Below are 7,500 nucleotides of genomic sequence, written 5' to 3'. Positions count from 1 at the left end.
GCGCCTGTCGGCGGCCGATGTGGGAATGGCGAGGGGCCGGGTGGCCGGGCGCGCCTTCTGGGCTCGGAGGAGGCGGCTCCTCCGGCCCTTCCCGCACCGGGGAGCCGGGGCTTTCCGCCTGCCGGCGGGGTCCTGGCTCTCGGGCCAAGCGGCCCCCTGGCTCGCCCGTGGCCGAGGAAACTCCCAGGGCCGGGCCTCCGGGCATTCCAGGCCGCGCTTCGGGGCGCCCACGTCTCCCTGCGCGTGCGACCCTCCGCCGTGGGGGTTCGCGGCGGCGGCGGTCGTGGCGTCGGGCACCCCGTCCGCCGCCGCGGCCCCTCGGCGGGGTCGGCCGAGTTGCTGGGCGGTCGGGCCGCGTCCCCGCGCCGGCGGAGCGGCCCGAGCCGCGGCCGTCCTCTCGGGCGCAGCGCCGGGTTACTGAGGGAAACCCCGGGCCCCGAGAAGGACGCCGCGGCGGTGGTGGCAGACGTCGGGCGCGCCCCCGCCGGTGGACGCTCCCCCGAGGGCGGCAGCGGGGGAGGCACCCCGGCGGGGCCATGCAGGTCGTTTCCCTCGCCCCAGGGCCAGGTACCTAGCGCTCCGCGCCGCGGCGGTCCCCAGGCTGCCCTCGGTGTCGTCAAACGCTGCGGAGGGGCCGAAAGGGCAGGCGAAGCCGGGCGGCGGTTTAAAGACGCGGGCGGCTCGGCGCGCCCTGCGCGTGGTGGCGGCGGCGGCGGCAGGTGCGTCGGGCGGTGGCGCGACGCCGCTGAGGGGTGGGGAGCCGCTCCCGTTGATCCCCTGAGGTGGTGTCCATTGCCACCGGCCGCGCCCGCCATCGCCTTCGTTGTTCCGCCGCCGGCGCGCGCGCGCGCGCGGGGGTTCACCGCGCCGCGCCGGGGAGGGGCGCCCTGCCCCCCCCCCCCCCCGTGGCCCGGCCTCGGCGGAGGGGCCGCAGCGCGTGGTCGTCCGCGAGGCCGACCCGCTCGCCTCGTTGTAGCAGGCGACGCCGGCGGAGAGCGCCCGCTCTCCGCCTTTCCTTGGCCGCGGGGTTGCGGCCGCCGGGGCCCGCCGCGCTCTCTCCTTGGCCGTCGCCGCGGTCTCTCGCGGGCGTGGTGCGGCGTCCGCGGCGTGGCCGTGCCTCTCCCCTTGACGGCCTTGCTCCTCGAAGGCACCGGCAGAGCCGGCCGCCGGCTGCCCCCTTGCTGGACCGCCTGCCTGCCCGGGGGGCGAGCGCTCTGCGGGCCCTCCGTCGGTGGAGGCCCGCGAGCGCGGGCGACCCCCTTTTCCGATCGGCGGCGTCGCTGCTTGGCGGGTGTCCCCCCTGCGGGGGCGGTCGGCCGGAAGGCGCCCGCCGTCGCCGGCGGCGGTCCCGTCCCGGGCCCTGCCCGTTGCGTCCCCGTCGCCCTTCCCGGCCGCATGTTGGCCGAAGGGAAGGCGTGCGGGCGGCTGCGGGGGCGCTCCCCTGCCCGCTCTCCGCGTGGAAACGTGGAGAGCGGGCGTGTCCCCCCGGCTCAGCTCCGTATGCCTTCCGCCGGGCGCGTGCCCACAGCAAGGGGCCCCGACGGTGCGGCGTGGCGGCGGCGGCCTCGGGAATGTGGTCCTGGTGGCGGCGGGTCTGTCGTCCGGCAGGCCTCGGGCGCTCGCGACGCCGGCTCGGCTCTCGGTAGCGTCCGCCTCTGGCGCCGGTGGCGGAGCGCGTCCGCCGGACGCTCGCCCACCGGGCGGGAGAAGCGGTCCGGCGGGAGGGCGCGCCGGTGGGGCGGTGGTCGTCGCGTGCCATCTCGAGCGTCCTAGGGGCCGCTGGGGGAGAGCCAGCCGCGCAGCGGCGCGGCAGCGCTCCGCGAGCCCCGCGGAGCGGCCAAGGGGAGCCGGCGCGTGCGGGGGCCGGCGGCCGTGCCCCGCGGCCGCGTGCCGTGCTTGCGTCGTCCTGTGAAAGCGAGGCCGGGCGGGCCGCCTTGCCCTCGCGGTCCGGCGCGCGCCGCGTGGCCCTCCGCGCGGAGGCCGGGCCGAGCCCGGGCGCCTGGGCCGCCTCCGAAGGCTGACACGTGGGGTGGCGTCTCCCCTTGCGGGGGGAGGCGGTCAGGGGCGCGGGTCCCCCCACCTCTTGGCCGACCTTTGGAGTGTGGCTTTTCCACTTTCCTATTGTTTTTTTCCCCGTTCCGTTTGTGCTTGCTTGTACAGTCGAAGCCAGGCGCGGGCCCGCGCGTCCTCGGCGCGAAAGAGAAGGGGCCGCTCCACGCGCGCGGGGTCGGTGCTGAAAGCCAGACAACTCTTAGCGGTGGATCACTCGGCTCGTGCGTCGATGAAGAACGCAGCTAGCTGCGAGAATTAATGTGAATTGCAGGATATATTGATCATCGACACTTCGAACGCACTTGCGGCCCCGGGTTCCTCCCGGGGCTTCGCCTGTCTGAGCGTCGCTTGACGATCAATCGCGGTCCGGGGGCCGCCCCGGCGGCGCGGCTGGGGTCGCCTCGCAGGCCTGTTGCCCGCGGTTAGCTAGGCGGCCGGTGGCGGCCCGCCAGTGCCCGTAAGGGAGGGGCGGTGAGGGGTTCGGCGAGGGGAGCGGTTTCCCTCGGCGGCCTCGATCCTTTTTTCCCTGCCGCCTGGCGGGGGCCGTCTCTGCCGCTCTCCCTTTTCGGTTCTCGTCTCCGGGATGGGGCTTTCCGTGTCTCGGTGTCTAGTCCGCGCCTCTCTCTATCTCTCCGTCTCTCCCTTCCACGGCTCCCTTTTCCCCTGGTGCGCGGGCGCCGGGGGGAAGGAGCGCAGGGAAAAGTGGGGAAAGGGCAGCGGTAGTTAGGGGCGCGGCGGGCGCAGGAGGCAGCCGGCCGTCCGTCCGCATGAGCGGCGGTGGCCAAGCTTTGGGCTTGCGACCTCAGATCAGACGTGGCGACCCGCTGAATTTAAGCATATTAGTCAGCGGAGGAAAAGAAACTAACGAGGATTCCCTCAGTAACGGCGAGCGAAGAGGGAAAAGCCCAGCGCCGAATCCCCGCCCCGCGGTGGGGCGCGGGACATGTGGCGTACAGAAGCCCCCCTCCCCGGCGGCGCTCTCGGGGGACCCAAGTCCTTGTGATCGAGGCTGCAGCCCGCGGACGGTGTGAGGCCGGTAGCGGCCCCCCGGCGCGCCGGGCCCGGGGCTTCTCGGAGTCGGGTTGCTTGGGAATGCAGCCCAAAGCGGGTGGTAAACTCCATCTAAGGCTAAATACTGGCACGAGACCGATAGCCAACAAGTACCGTAAGGGAAAGTTGAAAAGAACTTTGAAGAGAGAGTTCAAGAGGGCGTGAAACCGTTAAGAGGTAAACGGGTGGGGCCCGCGCAGTCCGCCCAGAGGATTCAACCCGGCCGGTTGCGGTCGGCTGGTGTGAGTTCAGCGGATCCTCGCCTCCCCCTCCCCTCCGTCCCCCGGGTGAACCCTGTCCGCGGGGGCGGGCCAGGGGGGTCGGGCCGGCGCGGGGACTGCCGCTCGACCAGTGGCCGGCCCCGGCCGGGCGCATTTCCTCTGCGGCGGTGCGCTGCGACTGGCTCCGTGTCGGCTGGGAAGGCCTCCAGCGGGAAGGTGGCCCGGCGCCGCGCGAGCGGCGTCGGGTGTTACAGCCCCCGGGCAGCAGGTCTCGCCGGAACCCGGGGCCGAGGGAGAGGATCGCCGCCGCACCCTCCTCCCTCCCGTCCGAGCACAGAAGCCATGGCTGTGACTCTCCTGAGGCGGCTTGGGTGAGCACAGCTACCAAACGTGGTGAAACAAATTCCTCGGCAAAGGGCTGCATGGCTCTATGTCTGAAACCTGGCCCCCCGGTTTCAGAGAGGGGCAAAGAGTTTGGAGGTTCCCACTCTGTTCTCACCGTCGAACGTGGTCCCAGTTCGATGGTACAAAATCCGGATCCGTTCCTTGGGGGGGGGGTCTGGGGCCCGCCGGTACGCCTGTCCAGGGTGTCGGTGGGCACTCAGACTTCTCACTCTGACTGGGTAGACCTGTTGTCCAGGGGTCTACCCAGCACAAATTTTTCTGACCCCCAACGGGTAGACCTGTTGTCTCTGTTTCCTAGAGATCAGGTCGACATTTTTTCTAAGTTGGATGGGGTAGACCTGGTGTCTCAACTGTACTTAACATCTAGACCCACCAATTTGGCAGAAAATGAATCGGATTTGCTGGTAAAGTTTCCTTTAGAGCTCTATCGGTCGGACTTGCATGTGCATGAGGGCGTTCATTTTTCTGTGGATTAGGAGGTGTTGAGCAGGCTGCCTGAGGTGTACGAACAACTTGCACCACAACCGCGTGTGGGAGAGAGTTTAGATTTTTCTAGCTCTCCATGAGACAGTTTGGAACCGTTTGTACCTGAGGAGGAAAGGGGGGAGAAGGCGTGTGTGAGCACACTGGAAGCCTCACCTCCAGTGCCCGGTAAGCCCAGGGAACAAACGCCAGATGATATTGTGAGGGTGAGTGTTCCTGACAAAAATCCACCTTGTCCTTGCTGTGGTATCCGGGTCAATTCTGTGTTGAACCTGATTGAACATCTAAAGGGGTTGCACGGGAAAAGGAGTGTTTGCTTTCGGTGTATGAAATGCAGAAAAGAAAATACTAACTATCATAGTGTGGTTTGTCACTTTGCAAAATGCAGGGGTCCAGAAATTGTAAAAGTTCCAGCAGGCGAGTGGATCTGTGAGGTATGCGGTAGAGATTTTACAACTAAAATTAGCCTGGGACAACATAAAAGATTGGCACATCCAGCAGTAAGAAATCAAGAAAGGATCGTTGCTTCCCAACCGAAAGAAACATCAAACAGAGGAGCCCACAAAAGATGCTGGACAAAAGAGGAGGAAGAAGAGTTGATAAGACTGGAGGCTCATTTCGAGGGAAACAAAAACATCAATAAGCTTATCGCTGAACACCTGACAACCAAAACGGCTAAACAAATCAGTGACAAGAGAAGACTGCTTACCAGGAAGCCGACAGCCGAGACTGAGGAGGAACCTGGGGGGAGTCATCGCACCAGGAGAGCAGCTAGGACCGTGGGAATGGGACCTGGGGTGGATCATCAATCCCAGGCAGGAACCGTTGACAATGGACCTGGAAAAAACCATCTGCCAGGAAGGACAGCTGCCGGAGGGAAAACAATGGCCAAGAAAAGGGGACACCTTGATAAGAAGACCGGCTGCCAAGAAGCCATCGACCAGCAGAGGGCGGGGGAGCTGCAGGCTCATTATCACAAAGTGCTCGAGGAACGCTTATCAGCTGGAGCAATTAACACCTTCTCTGGAGCATTCAAGCAATTAATGGACGGCCAGGAAATCCAGCTGGTGATTAACCAAACATCAAAGGACTGCTTTGGATGCTTGGAATCGATAAGCCAGGTGAGGACAGCGACCCGTGGGAAAAGTTACAAAAACAAACAGGGGACCCAGGAGAAGCAGCCAAGAAAGCCGTTTCAAAAATGGATGAAGGAGAGGGCGATCAAGAAAGGTAATTACCTACGTTTCCAGCGTTTATTCTATCTGGACAGGGCGAAACTAGCTAAAATTATTCTGGACGATATGGAGTGCTTGTCCTGTGATATATCACCCAGCGAAATTTATTCGGTTTTCAAAAGCAGGTGGGAAACACCTGGTGATTTTTCTGGCCTTGGGGACTTTGAAATTGACGGGAAGGCTGACAACAGTGCCTTCAGGGACCTAATCACGGCTAAGGAAATTGAAAAGAATGTGCAGGAAATGAGCAAGGGCTTGGCTCCAGGTCCAGATGGGATTACTCTTGGGGACATCAAGAAGATGGATCCCGGGTATTCCCGGACCGCCGAGATCTTTAACTTATGGTTAACATCTGGGGAACTGCCAGACATGGTGAGGGGGTGCAGGACTGTTTTAATTCCCAAATCAACAAAACCGGACCGTCTGAAGGACATTAATAACTGGAGACCCGTCACGATCGGTTCCATCTTGCTGAGACTCTTCTCCAGGATCATAACAGCCAGACCGAGTAAAGCGTGCCCCCTCAACCCAAGGCAAAGAGGTTTCATCAGAGCAGCGGGATGCTCCGAAAACGTGAAACTCCTGTAAACTATAATTCGGACCGCCAAAAGAGAACACAGACCGCTGGGTGTTGTATTTGTGGACATTGCCAAGGCCTTTGATACAGTAAGCCACCAGCACATCATACATGCTTTACAACAAAGAAAAGTGGATCCCCACATCGTCAGCCTGGTGAATAATATGTACAAAAACATCAGTACGTACGTCACCACAAAAAGGAACACGCGCACAGACAATATCCAGATCAAGGTGGGAGTAAAGCAAGGTGATCCATTATCCCCCCTTTTATTTAACCTGGCAATGGACCCCCTGTTGTGCAAGCTGGAAAAGTGCGGCAAAGGATACCAACGAGACGGCAGCAGCATCACAGCAATGGCATTTGCAGACGACTTAGTTCTATTGAGCGACTCCTGGGAAAGCATGAAAGAGAACATCACAATACTAGAGACCTTCTGCAATCTCACCGGTCTCTAAACACGGGAAAAATGCCACGGCTTCTACATCAAGCCCACAAAGGATTCTTACACCATCAATAACTGCGCTGCCTGGACCATCAACGGCACACCCCTGAACATGATTGACCCCGGAGAATCTGAAAAGTATCTCGGCCTGCAGTTTGACCCCTGGACTGGGATAGCAAAACCCGATCTCTCAGCAAAACTAGACTTCTGGCTCTAACGAATTGACGAAGCTCCACTTAAACCTCTGCAAAAGCTGGATATTCTCAAAACATATACCACCCCTCGACTGACCTACCTGGCAGATCACTCGGAACTGAAGGCAGGGGCTCTCGAAGCCCTGGACCAAAAAATCCGAACAGCGGTCAAGGACTGGCTGCACCTGCCCTCGTGCACCTGTGATGCCATCTTGTACTCGAGCACGAAGGACGGCGGTTTAGGTGTTACCAATTTGGCAGGGCTGATCCCCAGCGTGCAAGCCCGAAGGCTGCACTGGATTGCACAGTCCTCGGATGAGACGATGAAAAATTTCCTAGAGAAAGATCAAATGGAACAAATGTATAAAAAATTGTGGATTCAAGCTGGAGGGGAAAGCGAGAAGACGCCCTCAATTTGGGAAACACTGCCGGTGGCAAAACCATCCAACAGTGCAGACACAACTTCGGAGTGGGAAGCACCGATCCTGAAAAGCAAATTTCCTAAACCCTGTGATTGGAGGAGAAAAGAATTCAAAAAATGGACCAAATTAGTGTTCCAGGGCCGTGGAATTAAGAATTTTGAAGGCAATAAAATCAGTAACGATTGGCTTCAATACTATAGACGCATACCTCACAGGAAACTCCTCATGCATTGCAACTCAGGGCCAACGTCTACCCCACGAGAGAATTTCTCTCAAGGGGTAGAGAGGATAGTTCCATCAAAACATGTAGACATTGCGCTGCGGACATTGAAATGTGTGCCCACATCATCAGCTTTTGCCCAGTGACGCAGGACGCCCGAATCAAGAGGCACAATCACATCTGTGAGAGGCTGATT

At 61.3% G+C, this 7,500-nt stretch overlaps 1 non-coding gene across 1 annotated transcript; it reads left to right on the top strand.

Moving 5' to 3' along the window:
* The first annotated feature begins 2,246 nt into the window (after positions 1–2,246).
* Positions 2,247–2,399, top strand: LOC132335067 (5.8S ribosomal RNA). Its single transcript, XR_009488589.1, has one exon. It is a non-coding gene; the product is annotated as a 5.8S ribosomal RNA (ribosomal RNA).
* Positions 2,400–7,500: the final 5,101 nt, after the last annotated feature.

The sequence above is a fragment of the Haemorhous mexicanus genome, chromosome 16, assembly GCF_027477595.1.
Source record: "Haemorhous mexicanus isolate bHaeMex1 chromosome 16, bHaeMex1.pri, whole genome shotgun sequence".
In the NCBI taxonomy this organism is placed as follows: domain Eukaryota; kingdom Metazoa; phylum Chordata; class Aves; order Passeriformes; family Fringillidae; genus Haemorhous; species Haemorhous mexicanus.
Note: the sequence above shows the minus strand (reverse complement) of the source record. Positions and strands in the feature narration are given on the sequence as shown.